Below are 15,141 nucleotides of genomic sequence, written 5' to 3'. Positions count from 1 at the left end.
GTAACTATGCAGTTTGCTACATCTTTAATGTTGAAGGAAATACCTTATTTGACAATGTTACACCAGATGGAATGCATATTTTTTGAAAAAAAATTAAAATGCAAATCCATGAAGCTTTGAAACACAGACTTATATTTTGGCTTGGAAGTAATGTATAAAGAGATTGCCAAAAGAAATAATTGAGCCTTTATCATTCTGCACATCCATGGTTTCCTATACATCCATTTTCAACTCATATTTCAATTTTGCCAATCAAATAATCGACTAGATTGAGGAAACTCTACATTAATTTAACATTATTAAATACAATATCAGATTTTAAACCACAGTTTCTGATTTCAATTCCATTTGTTCTTTCCAGAATTCTGATCAGTAATTAAAAGCAGATACTGATTCTGCAAGCATAATACATTAACTATGGATGAAATAGAAACGTGTACTTTAGAAAATATGCCAATGTCAGAATATTTTTAGGTCATCTTCCTGGGGCAAAAAAAAAAAAAATCTGCTTCATGGATAGAAGTGGGTTGTAATTCTTCAAGGAACTGGTCAGATGTGTTTTTAGTCCTCCTGGGAAAGCTTCATTCTGGAGTAAGAAATGGAAAATAATAAGGTAGATATGCATGGGGATGGAAAAATAATTATTCATTTCCCTAAGATACCCCTGTATATTAGTTCATTCTCATGCTGCTATCAAGAACTGTCCAAGACTGGGTAATTTATAAAGAAAAGAGATTTAATTGATTCACAGTTCCACAGGGCTGGGTAGGCCTCAGGAAACTCACAGTCATGGCGAAAGGGGAAGCAAACATGTTCTTCTTCACATGATGTCAGGAAGGAGAAATGCCAGGTAAAGAGGGACAGGCTCCTTATAAAACCATCAGATCTCATGACAGCTCAGTCACTATCATGAGAACAGAGGCATGGGAGTAACTGTCCCCATGATTCAATTACCTCCACTGGGTCTCCCACAACCTGTAGGGATAATGGGAACTACAATTCAAGATGAGATTTGGGTGGGGACACAGCCAAAACATATAACCCTGTGAGTCTCCCTTCCCAACCTATAGTGTCTTGTTGACTAGGAGGAAAGAAAATGTGATGCAAAACTCACAAACTCTAGACTACCTGTGCTGTACGTAATGGTGCCAGCAGAAAATATGATAGGCAGAGAACATGAACCTGATTCATAGAGCACACAGGATCTGTAAACACTATGAATTGATTACGCAAATTCTTTTAAATAAGATCTCCTACAGTATTCTGCTTAAACAACTCCAAGACACTTACCTGGGTCTTCCATCATGACTGATCAATAAAGGAATATATATATATATATACACACACACACACATATATACACACACACATACTTGTATATACACTTGTGTGTAAATATATATAAATACATATACTTGTATCCACATTTATAAATATATACATAAATTAAAAATTGAAATACATCGAATGATAAAGAAAATTGGGTGAAATATTAACAATATGTCATTCTGTGTTGTTCTTAATGCTATAAATGTAATGTCCTTGCAATTTTTCTCTGTATGAAAACATTTCTAAATAAAATATTTTTAAAAATAAGAAAAGAGATAAATCTATTCAGATTCAGCCTGTTAAAAATAATTATTTGCTTCATTTCTGTATTTTTTCTGTGCATGAGGCCTTGTTGAAGTTTTATTTTATAATTGAAACAACTAGATTTAGTGACTACCATTTCGGTTAGATCCTCTAACCTCCAACTGTGTACTCACTTTAATTTTGCTTTTGGAAAAACAACTAAAAATTTTAAAGTTATTTTCTCTTTCAATGTCTGACTGAATGGCATATGGTACATGTTCCTCTGAATTCACTGACTTTATATATCTTAATTCTTTCTTTAAACATAAAATACACAACTATGTTTCTCTTATACAAGAGTTTATTTCTCTTTTATTATTAAAATCTTCTCCCTTCCAAATATCCCCTTTTCTGGATCCCAGAATATTTAAAGTGGACTATATCTAAAGTATGAAGAAACTTAAATCAATTTTAGTCAAGATGAGGAAACTTAGTCACTGCTACTCAGGAGTTTGAGGTGTCTGTTAATCTGTCCTCATGCTGCTAATAAAGACATACCCAAGACTGGGTAATTTATTAAAAAAAAAAAAAAGAGGTTTAATGGACTCACAGCTCCACATGACTGGGGAGGTGTCACAATCATGGTGGAAGGTGAAGGAGGAGCAAAGTCATGTCTTACATGGCAGTAGGCAAGACAGCATATGCATGGGAATTCCCCATTATAAAACCATCGCATCTCATAAGATTTATTCACTATCAGGAGAGCAGCACAGGAAAGATCAACCACCATGATTCAATTACCTCCCACTGGGCACCTCCCATGACACATGGAAATTATGGGAGCTACAGTTCAAGATGAGATTTGGGTGGGAACACAGCGAAACCAAATCAAGGTGGAAGGATTGCTTGAGGCCAAGAGTTTGAGGCTTCAGTGAGCTATGGTGCTGTGATCACAACTGTGAATAGCCACTGCACTCCAGCCTTGACAACATAGTGAGATATTTTCTCAAAAGAAAAGAAAAGAAAAGAAAAGGATGAGGAAGTTGTCCATGGATATGAGCCTACAGACAAAATTGAGGCACAGAGTTAGCCTCATAAATAATTCTTAGTGCAGAGTTAGCTAGAGAAGCAGTATGTAAACTATCCATGATATTTTGGTGAAACATTATTAAAGATATTACTTGGTTTCAGTTATATTATGGACAGTTTTTAAAAGGAAGGACAACTGCTTGGAGATAACTGATGATAGAGAAAACCATACATTTTCCCCTATGTCATGTACCTTTATGGGACAAGAGGTGACACTAGAAGTTGAAAGCTGAGAAAAGCTGTGTCCAGCAAAACAGGTGTCTTGGGAATAGTAGCAGCACCATGGATATTTTGGCAAGGTATATATAAGAAAGCTAGAACAGAATAAACTGTTATAATTGTGTCAACATATTTGTGAAACAGCCTCCTAAGAAATGCTTAAGAATTTCTGGGGAATAATTTTATAAAGGAGACTGCTAATTTATAGAAACTGGAGTGATAGGTCCTCACAATCGTTTTGACACAAAGAGGAAGTGAGAATATATTTTTTGTCAGAAGCTGATGAGATCTAGTACTTGGAGTTGGCATCTGTTTTGATTTGGGGAACAATGTACTTAGCATTAACTTGTGGGGGAGAATAGTCAGGAAAGGCATAGAAGTATCGGGGGCTGGAATTTGAAGAACTTTGAAAGTCAGAAAGTGAGATTGTCTGACATCATGAAGGTTACATGGAAAATGAAAAGTTTTTGACAGAGGAGTGAAGTTCTAGGATCTATCTAAGCACTTATGTAGAAACTGGAGAGATAAATGGAAATGACAAGTAGAAAGATAGAGCAAACACTGGCACCTCCAAGATGCTGACATTATAGTTTGATCTATAAAATATGTGCTACATGTCCATTAGCTCTTTACTTAATCTTAAATACTAATTATGAATTATCTGAATGCCAGATGATCAGGAAAAATGCAAAAATAAACAATCACTTACTTAACACAATGAATAACTGATTTTAGAAGGCAGTCATGTGGCTAGGTGCCACTGTTTTGATGTAAGCATTTATTCTTTCACTATTTATTCAAGAAATATTTACTAAATGTCTACTACTAGCCGGGCATTGTGTTAGCTAATGGTGATAGATGGGAAATGGGACAAATGATTTAATAATAAATTTATACAAATAGAGGCAAAATGTATCCAAATATTTCCTGAAATTTCATTGTGATGTTTTCAGTAACATACCAGACTGAAGAATTATTTGCAAATTCTCATATTAAAATACAATGATATGCTGAACAAAGCATACTAATTTAAAATACATAGACAATTCAACCCTGTAAAGATGTATAATGTCACCTGATACTTCTGTTTCAGAATGAGAGCTAAAGATTTCTATATCTGAGAAAACAGAGTAGACATACTTTTCCCTATTCCTCCCACTAGGTACAACTAAAAGCTATATATATATGACTAAAAACCACATGGAGATTTTAGTTGTATATATATGGTTTTTAGTTGTACCTAGTGGGAGGAATAGGGGAAAGTATATATATTTGATACACCCACACACACACACTGAAGAAGATTCTAAAAGATAGAGGGAAGAAAGCAGGCTAACTTGGGACCTCAATTATGAGGAACAACATGGTGGTGAATTGCACAGCACTTCGTTTATCTCATATATCCTAAAGAAGCCAGCAATCCAAAAACATCAATAGTCACAGGCAAGAAAATCCTCAGCAAAATCCTACTCTCCTCCTTAGCAATGGATCATGAAAGGGGATATGGTTTGACTCTGTGTCCCCACCCAAATCTCACTTTGAATTGTAATAATCTCCACATGTCATGGGAGGGATTTGGTGGGAGGTAATTGAATCATAGGGGTAAGTTTTTCCTATGCTGTTTCATGGTAGTGAATAAGTCTCATGAGATCTGATAGTTTTAAGGGAAGTTCCCCTGCACATGTCCTCTGGCCTGCTGCCATGTAAGATGTCCCTTTGCTCTTCCTTCATCTTCTGTCATGATTGTGAGGCCTCTCCAGCCATGTGGAACTGTGAGTCCATTAAACCTCTTTCCTTTATAAATTACTCAGTCTCAGGTATGTCTTTATTAGCAGCATGAGAATGGACTACTACAAAAGCATAGCCTAAAAAGAGAACTTTTAGGCACTAACAAATCTAGCCAGGCCAATCACCACAGAAATAAACCCTGTTTCACTCCCATCGCAACCAGCCAGATAAAGCCAAGTAGAGAGCGAGATTTCCAACCTTGCCAGACTGTAATGAGAAATCCCTTTCATTCCCAAGGCACACATCCCCCCTGTTTTTTCTTACCATTATTTTTTCTTACAGGTGGTGAATTACTTTATTTTAGAAAAGCAAAAGTTTACAATTTGTGCCATAGGCAGAATATCACGAATTCAACAAGTTATTAATACAGACTTTCAAAAACTTACAAACTAGTGCAAAGTAGAAAATTATTTTTTCCCACTCTTGGACTCGAGCACATTCAGAAAAAATGCACATTTATAAAAATAAAATGGCAAGCCTAATCCCACCAATTAATTGATAGTGTTAACATCCCACACTTGTCCATTTGAACAGTTGATGCATAATAAGAAGAGCTGAATTACTTTTTCAAGTCGTACCTCCATGTTATATGAAACATTGATGAAACTATTTGTTACTTTTTATAAAACCAAAGTAAAAAATGCCTCCAAACAAAACATGAAATAATCACTAACAAAATCTACTAAACAAAAGCATTATAGCTAATGTAACTACTTATACAGAACCTTTCTTCACCCGCTTGTGGTTTGGAATCTTAATGTTATTTCTAAACCAGATATCAGAAAACAACTATGTGTGAAAAAGAAAATGAGAACTCCGTGTAATTCACATTAAACAAGTTTCAGATAATAGTAGCTAGGAAAAATATTGAAGCACACAATGAAACAAACAAAAAGAATTGCCAGCTGTAATGGGGTGCATATGGTAATTGATAAAACATATAATTTGTCTCATTAAAATATCTTTAAATACTGTCTGATCATCCAATTCAGCAAAAGTAAGGATCTAGAATTTTGAATTTTAGATAAGTAGAAATCCGGGACTTTTTTTTTTTTTTTTGGCACCGTGATAGACACATAGAACAATAGAATAGAATCAAATCCAGAAATAGACCCACAGAATTATGCCCAATTAAATAGACCCACAGAATTATGCCCAATTCATATTTTACAAAGATGCAAAAGCAATTAAATAGAGGGAAGATAGCATTTCCAACAAATGATACTGAAGAATTGAACACCCACATGCAAAAAAATGAACATTTACCTAAGTCTCCAACTTTAATAAATGAACTCAAAACAAATCGCATCAAAAATTGTAAAATTTCAACCCTAGAATATGTGGAAAAATACAGGAGATTACCTTCAGGATCTGGGGCTAAGAAAAGTGTTTTTAGACTTTCTACAAAAAGAATAATCCATCAAAGAGAACAACTGACAAATTGACTGTTAGAAAAAAATACACCAAAAAAAAAATAAATAAATAAAAAGGAAAAAGAAAGAAATATCTATGACAGGCTATCATGTATGTGTACAGAAATAAATTTTTCACCTAAAGGAATGCCAAGCTGAGATGTTGACAAACAAATAAAAAATACAACAGGTTGAAGTTGTATTAAATTACTGGAGCACAAGAAATTTACCAGATTAAACAAGAAGCAGCAATACAGCACCATAGCTAGGAGAAAATACGTAATAGAAACAGATGCAGAAATGACAGAGATGGCAGTAGTAGACAAAATGTAAATTTGGCTTTATAAACATGTTCAAGAGTTAAAATCATGAAAACATAAAAAGAAATGAAAACTCAAAATAAAAATTTTAAATTTAAAATCTCAAAATTAAATTATTTAAGATCAAATGTTCACTGGTCTTAAAAGCAGATTAGACACTGTCAGAGAAAAGATCAGTGAACTAGGTGACATCATAAACTTCACAAACTGAATCGCTCAGGAATCTGTGGGCAAAAATCAAGCCATTTGATGTACATTAAAATGAAGTAACAAGTTAGATACACATATGTATAGATGGATGAGATGTGATGCACCCATAATGGATATGGGTGCATAATGGAATATTATTCAGCACTAAACACGAACTATCAAGTCATAAAAGAATATGGAGGAAACTTAAATGCATATTGCTAAGTGAGCAAAGCCAATCTGAAAGGGCTACATACTGTGTTATTCTCACTCTATGATATTCTGAAAACAAAAAAGTAGAAAGAGTAAAAATTTCAGTAATTGCCATGGGTTCAGTAGAGGGAGTGATAGATGAATAGTTGGAGCCCAGGGGATTTTTAGGGCCTTGACACTATTTTATATGATGCTCTAATGGATGATACATGTCATTATGCATTTGTCAAAACACATAGAATGTACAATACAGAGTAAGCTATAATGTAAACTATGGACTTTAGTTAAGAGTGATGACTCAATATTGACTCATCAATTATATTAAATGTTCCAAATTAAAGCAAGTTACGTAATAGGGGAAACTTGTGTGTAAGAAGGTTGAGGGGTATATGAAAACTCTGTGTACTTCTTCTCAATTTTCTGTAGATTGAAAACAGCTAAAAAATCTATTAATTTAAAAAATCATTAACATCAACAAAGGATAGTTCTTCAAATTCTGATTATCATTTTATTTAGTTTATAGTTTTCCTAGTTATTTTACACCCTCAAACTATTAACATACAGTAATTAGATTAAACGTCACTTTCAAAAAATATGATAAAGGATTTTTTAAGGAATACTGTTTTAATAATTTATACTGAATTACTTAAAATTATACAACTTCACTTAAAAAGTTGTCAAATATCATGTTTTTTACTACTACAAATTGACCTCCATCGTTCACATGAGTGAGAGCAAATGTCTGTTGTAAGACAGAGGCAACTGAGTGAATTTAAATTATGTGATGTATTTGTAAAAGAATTTTAATATAAAGTTTTTCAACACTCCAAAATTGTAAAACATTGTATATTTTGAAGACTTGTTAGTAAACAGAAGTTCAAATTCCCCTATACATATATATCATATAAATGTCTATTTTCCAATATGATAAAGTTTTGTTAAAAAAAGCACATCCTCTGATAGATGCCAAAGATACTTTCCTTTCATTCATTTCTAAACATACATATTTATATATTTTGTATCTAACTCATTTATAATTATGCAACTGATACAAATATTTATCCAATCAAACCAAAAAAGAAGTGATAAAAAAGGACAGACAAACAAATAAAAATTATAGTTGAAGACTAAAAGAAACCTCTTTTTTAGTTGGAGATAAAGATTTTCTTACTTTGATATTCAATGTTTTCATAAGCAATTCAAGGTGATGCATAATACAATTCTTGCAGGAGTATAGACAAGCAAATGGATCTGAACCATAGATAATAGCTGATGAAAGTTGATAACTAAGAATATATACCTATTGGGACCGGGGCCTCCATTTGTCTGAAATAAGGGAAGATACTCCAGAATTTGGAAAATAAGACAGGAGAAAAGTAAACAGTTGCAGGAGTCCCTAATTAAACAGATTGATACTCAAATAGGATTCTTCATTCTTTACCTAGTCCCTACAGGAGCATAAAGTAGCCCCCTCTTATCCACAGTTATGCTTTTCATAATTTCTACTACTCACTATACAGTAGAATAAGATGTTTTAAGAGAGAAAGAGAGGAGAGAGAGAGATCACATTCACATAACTTTTATTACAGTATATTGTTATAATTGTTCCTTATTTGATATGATTTGGCTGTGTCTCCACCCAAATTTCACCTTGAATTATAGCTCCCATAATCCCCATGTGTCATGGGAGGGACCTATTGGGAGGTGATTGAATCATGGGGATCGGTTTGCCATGCTGTTCTCATTTTAGTAAGTGAGTTGTCATGAGATCTGATGGTTTAATAAAGGGCAGTTCCTCTGTACACACTCTTTTACCTGCTGCCATGTGAAGAGGGACATTACCCCAGTCTTGGGTAATCTATTAGCAGTGTGAGAATGGACTAATACAGTAAATTGTTACCAGGTAGAGGGAAGCTGCTAAAGCATACCCAAAAATGTGGAAGCAACTTTGTAACTGGGTAATGGGCAGAGGTTGGAACAGTTTAGAGGACTCAGAAGAAGAAAGAAAAATGTGGAAAAGTTTGGAACTTCATAGAGACTTGTTGAATGGTATTGACCAAAATGCTGATAGTGATATGGGACCAGGCCCAGGAAACCATTTTCCCCTTTTAGGCCTTGGATTTTGAGTTAAGCAGAAATGAGTCAAGACTTTGGGGGACTCTTGGGAAGGCATGACTGGTTTTGAAATGTGAGAATATAAGATTTGGGAGGAGCCAGGGGCAGAATGATATGGTTTGGCTATGTCCCCAACCAAATCTTGCCTTGAATTATAGCTCCCATAGTCACCACGTATTGTGGGACAGACCCTGTGAGAGGTAACAAACACGTGCCTGTGTCTTTATGATAAAATGATTTATTTTCTTTTAGGTATATACCCAATAATGGAATTATTAGGTCAAATAGTACTTGTGTTTTAAATTATTTGAAAAATCACCAGACTTCTTTCCACAGTGGTTGAACTAATTTGCATTCCCCCCAGCAGTGTATAAGTGTTCCCTTTTCTCCACAACGTCATCAGCATCCGTTGTTTTTTGATGTTTTAATAATAGTCATTCTGACTGTTGTGAGATTGTATGTCATGTGGCTTTGATTTCCATTTCTATAATGATTAGTGATGTTGAGCATTTTTTATAGGCTTGTTTGGCCATGTGTACGTCTTCTTTTGCAAAGACCCTGTTCATATCTTTGCCTACTTTTTAGTGGGATTGTTTGCTTTTTGCTTGTTAATTTAAGTTCCTTATAGATTTTGAGTATTAGACCTTCTTCAGATGTATAGTTTGCAAATATTTTCTTCTAATCTATATGTTATCTATCCTATTGATAGTTTCTTTTGCTATGCAGAAACACTTTAATTAGGTTCCTTTTGTCTATTTTTGTCTTTGTTGCAATTCCTTTTGATATCTTTGTCATGAAGTCAGGTTCAATGTTCCAAATGATATTTCCTAGGTTATCTTACAGTGTTTTTATAGTTTTAGGCTTTACTTTTAAGTCTTTAAACCATCATGAGTTGACTTCTGTATGTGGTGTAAGTATTTTTTATACCCATTCTCCATGACATACTTATTTCACATTGCATGCCTGTATCAAAACTTCTCATGTACCTCATAAACATATATGCCTACTATGTTCCCACAAAAAATGAAAATTTAAAGAAAAATTAAATAAGATATATTGTGTAAGGAAGGGGTCCAGCTTCAATAAACTCCATGATTTAAAAAGAAAACTTAAAAATTTTAGAATAGCTTTAGGTTTATAGAGAAAATGAAAAAAAAGTACAGAGTTCCCATACATTACATATGTTTCATCTATTATTAACATTGTACTGTAGTATGCTACATTTGTCAAAATTAATGAACCAATATGGATAGATTATTATTGACTAATCACCATTGATTATTCTGTTTGTCTTAGTTTCTGTCTAATGTCCTTTATCTGTCGTGGGATCATATCCAGGGTATCATATCAAGTTTATCATGTTTTCTTAGGTTCTACTTGACTATGACAGAATTTTTCAGATATTTCTGCTTTTTGATGACCTTGATTGCATTTACGAATACTGGCTACATAGTTTGTAGAATACCTCTCAATTAAGATTTGTATGATGTTTTTCTCATGATTAGACTAAGGTTATGTGTTTTTGGGAACAAGACCACAAAAATAAAGTGTCATTATTATCAAAATGCTTCAAGAACAAGTACTTTCAATAATAGTTATCACTGTCGATGTTAACCTTGATCACAGGCTGAAGTAGTGTGTTTAAGATTTATCCATTGTAAACCTATGCTTCTTACCCATGTTTTTATAGTATAATCTTTAGAAGAAAGTAACCATGTTCAGCCCACACCTTATGAGTAGGGCATATTCTCCACCTCCCTGAGGTAGGAATACCCACAATAATTTTTCAGAACTTTTCTGCATGGGATATTTGTCTGTCTAGACTATGTATTCATGCATTTTATCTTTACTTACATTGGTATGGATTCATGGATATGTATTTTATGCACTGGGTGATAACGCAATACTACTTTATTTTGTTGTTCAAATTGTTTCAACTTCGGTTATTGGGAAATATTACAATCAGTGTCTGTGTCCTTTGACATAACCCCATCATAGTTTTTCAATTTATTTGTTAGTTTAGAGTATACAAGGTGTAGGTTTTCTGGTAATACAAGGTGCCCCAGGTTCATCTTGTATAGTTTCTTTCTTAGTCATAGAATCAGCCATGTCTCAAGGAGACCTGGTCTCTTTTAATGGAAATTGCTATTAGGAACCATGATCTGTGTACCAGGTGTGCTCATTGGGAATATCATTCTTGATATGAGTCAGCTGACAGAGCAAGGCAATATATGTGTGTATACCAACCAGTGTGTATACATATCTCCATAAATACTTCTATATGTAACCATCTGTATTTATATGAACATGAGTTCATACTGATGTACCCAATTTAAATCTGTCATTCTAGTATTTAGCCATTGTTTATCTGTAACCTCCAACTCCAACAGTGAGAAATCTGTTTTCCATTCTCTGACATTGTTTAACTTAACTATTCAATTCTGGTATACATATATAGCGGTTTCAGAATTTTTAGCCCATACTCTTTGCTTTTTTAAAAATTAATTGGCTGATTATCAAGGGACATATCTGAGAAAAATCTGCAGATTTTCAATCCACACATCAACTGAATTGAAAGTTTTTTATGTGGACCCCAAATGTTGGAGTTATTTATATGCATTGGTGCATCAATAAATATTTTTTTTCTTTAAATAAAAATAAGGGTAAAAATATCCTAAGTGAATCCTTCTAAAAATGAAAAAATATAAAACATTAAAACATCTAATATCCTTGGTTCAATAAAGTATAGTTTTTAAAATTATATTCTACAGAGTTCTTTTGTTAAAAGGAAAAATGGCCAATTCAAATTTGCTTGGTTACAAAATAAATCTTCTTCTCTTAAGCAACTGCAGGGAAGAAATATGTCAAATCTATTTTCATAACAGAAGCTATAGCTGCCTGTAAGCTAAGGTTCACATGCTTGGAAATTTTCACCAGAAAAGAGAAAAAAGTAACACTTATTGTAATTCAGATTGAAATATTATTGGGAAGGTCTTCGGTGTTTCTGATTTAGGGTTTGTGTTAACCCTTTTGATCTAACATTGTAGCCATGAATGAAAAGTATTATGACTGAGAAAACAAGAGTAGAAAAGCATCACACTGCATTAATTCCAATACAGAAGAGCAAAATTTTGTATAACTTCAATAGGAAAAACTATTATTTTCTTTGCAAAATGTATAACTCAGCATTTTTTTTTTGCTAAAATAGCATTAATCAAGAGCTAATATATCTAAAATATTGAACTGAATGTATTCTTTTTTTTTTTTTTTTTTTTTGAGGAGGAGTCTTGCTCTATTGCCCAGGCTGGAGTGCAGTGGCACGATCTCAGCTCACCGCAAGCTCTGCCTCCCAGGTTCACACCATTCTCCTGCTCAGCCTCCTGAGTAGCTGGGACTATAGGCACCTGCCACCATGCCCGGCTAATTTTTTTGTATGTTTAGTAGAGACGGGGTTTCACCATGTTAGCCAGGATGGTCTCGATCTCCTGACCTCATGATCTGCCCACCTCGGCCTTCCGAAGTGCTGGGATTACAGGCGTGAGCCACCGTGCCCAGCCAAAAGTATTCGTTAATATGCAAATAGTAATTAGAAATTTTAAAGACTAAAAATTATGGAAATTTATAAATGTGAAAAGAAATAGATTTATCAGAAGGAACATGACTATTATAAAAGGAAGACAAAATAGATTGAACTTAAAAATGATCTCTTTAATCCATCCCTTGAGTATGTTGATGATGCTCTTGCTCAGCTTGAAAAATAATTTAGGACCTAGAAAATAGAGTTGAAAAGTGCATAACATTATGTGAAAATAATTACATCTGTTAGAATCTGTAAAGATCATGCCCATGTGCTTTAAAGTTTCAACAGGAAGTGATTCTCATGGCTGTCACAGACTTTAGAGATGCTTCTCATAATCATGTAATACATAGAGCAAAAGAAAAACCCCAAAACCATACCTGATACACACAGTATATATACACACAGCCCTTCTGTTACGATTATTCCTATGTGGTAATAATTAATCCTTACTCTCAACATCCTGTGAAATAATCATAAAATACAAACCAGAGTCAAAGGTATCGTCAGTGAAAAATAGCAAGGAAAGGAAAGGGACAGGCAGTAGGAGGTTGCCTCCTTGATAATTATAAGACTAGGAAGGAATAAAAAGCAAGAAGCAATGAACAGCATGAGTTATATTATTTTATGATCTTCACTGGAGACTTCTGGCAAGGGATAGAGTAACTGGCCTCAGCTAATCATGCAAAAAGTACTATGATCACCAGGCAGCAAGTAAGAACATAGGAAAATCTTTCCTCTGTGCAAGAGTGCCATATGAAGGAGACGGGGGCTCGAAATTGAGCTTATTTACCCTATTTATTCAAAAATAAATAGGATTGGAAAGGTTCTAGACTCTACTGTCATTTAATACTGCATTTAACATGCCAAGACAAAGAATGCACTCAAATTGCAGCAATGAAGAATGAATTTCAGAGGGAAAACGATTACCAAAATCAGAGGAAAATTTTGGAAAGTACTGCATTCAATTTTCAATTAAATGCAAAAGAGAGTGTGTGATAAACCAGGTATAAGATAAAATAATTAAATAACAGATTTTATATAAAGAAATCAGCAGAGAGGCGGGAGGATCACAAGGTCAGGAGATCGAGACCACGGTGAAACCCCGTCTCTACTAAAAATACAAAAAATTAGCCGGGCGCGGTTGTGGGCGCCTGTAGTCCCAGCTACTCGGGAGGCTGAGGCAGGAGAATGGCGTGAACCCGGGAGGCGGAGCTTGCAGTGAGCCGAGATCGCGCCACTGCACTCCAGCCTGGGCGACAGAGCCAGACTCCGTCTCAAAAAAAAAAAAAAAAAAAAAGAAATCAGCAGAAATTTAAACATATAAGGAAATAAGACAAACGTGGAAATATTTTAAGGAGAATAAATTTCAATTACTAAACTAAATAATATTCATACACAGAGAGTTTAGAATTTATTCCATAGACAGCAAAATCAGTGACATGGTAAACAAATTGGGAAATGACGCTGTTTAAAAGGAGAAGAAATGATTAGAAGAAAATGAAAGAAATAAAGGAAAGAGGAAGTAAGGAGGAGAGGAAAGAAGGAAGGAGAGAATTCTGGAAATCAGAAGAAATAAAGGAAGAGAGAGAGGGGGATGGTTATAAACAGCTGTATTCTCAACTATGTATAATTGAGATTTTGAAGATAATGTCAAAAGAAATATAGTGGACATCTTATGCCTTCTTCTTTCTTGGCTGTAGAATTATCAGGGTTATTATTATAGTTGATACTTACTGAACACTCTTCACATGCCAAGAACCATACTAAGCACTTTAAAGATCTGAACTTTCAGTAGCATTCAACACATATAGCTAGTCCCCTTCTTCTAACACCATATCTCTCTTTTTTTTCCATCTTTTCTGTTGTTTCACGGTCTCAAGTGATCTGAAATTTATATCTCCAACACGGAATGCCAACCATATTTCCAGAATGATATATCTTAATGTCTGTTTGAAATTTCCCTGTGAATATTTCACAGACACATTAAACATTTTCAAAACTAAACTCATTTTCTCTCCCTAAACATGCTCATCCTTCACCATTTACTATCCCAGAAACTGATCACTACAGTGATGTATGTGGGCTACTAATAGAAATAAATGATAAGAAAAAATACAGGAAACACACAAAAAATGCCTATGCCATTGAGTATAAGCAGAAATATATTTTATGCCTCACAGGAAATAGTATACCAACTATCTGCTTTCCTTTGTTTCTCTTACTTTCAACAGAAAAAAATATGCAAAAATATAGCCAGATTGCTTACGGCATTAGTGTTTACTGTACCTAGAGAGGCATAAATATGACAGTTGGCCGGACGCGGTGACTCACACCTGTAATCCCAGCACTTTGGGAGGCCGAGTAACCGGATCACGAGGTCAGGAGATCAAGACCATCCTGGCTAACATGGTGAAACCCCGTCTCTACTAAAAATACAAAAAATTAGCTGGGCGTGGTGGTGGGCGCCTGTAGTCCCAGCTACTTCGGAGGCTGAGGCAGGAGAATGGCATGAATCCGGGAGGCGGAGCTTGCAGTGAGAGGAGATGGCGCCCCTGCACTCCAGCCTGGGCGAGAGAGCAAGACTCCGTCTCAAAAATAAATAAATAAGTAAGTAAATATGACAACTATGAGATAAGTAAACTCA

At 34.5% G+C, this 15,141-nt stretch overlaps 1 long non-coding RNA gene across 1 annotated transcript in view; it reads right to left on the bottom strand.

The window, feature by feature from the left end:
- Nucleotides 1-14,844, bottom strand: part of LOC105492291 (uncharacterized) — an 81,403-nt gene extending 66,559 nt beyond the window's left edge. The window contains exon 1 of the long non-coding RNA XR_011625116.1: nt 14,784-14,844. This is a non-coding gene — a long non-coding RNA (uncharacterized lncRNA). The remainder of the gene's footprint in view (nt 1-14,783) is intronic.
- Nucleotides 14,845-15,141: the final 297 nt, after the last annotated feature.

Source organism: Macaca nemestrina, chromosome 6 (assembly GCF_043159975.1).
Source record: "Macaca nemestrina isolate mMacNem1 chromosome 6, mMacNem.hap1, whole genome shotgun sequence".
Taxonomy (NCBI): Eukaryota; Metazoa; Chordata; class Mammalia; order Primates; family Cercopithecidae; genus Macaca; species Macaca nemestrina.
The sequence above is the reverse complement of the archived record's forward strand: the minus strand, read 5'-3'. Positions and strand labels throughout refer to the sequence as shown.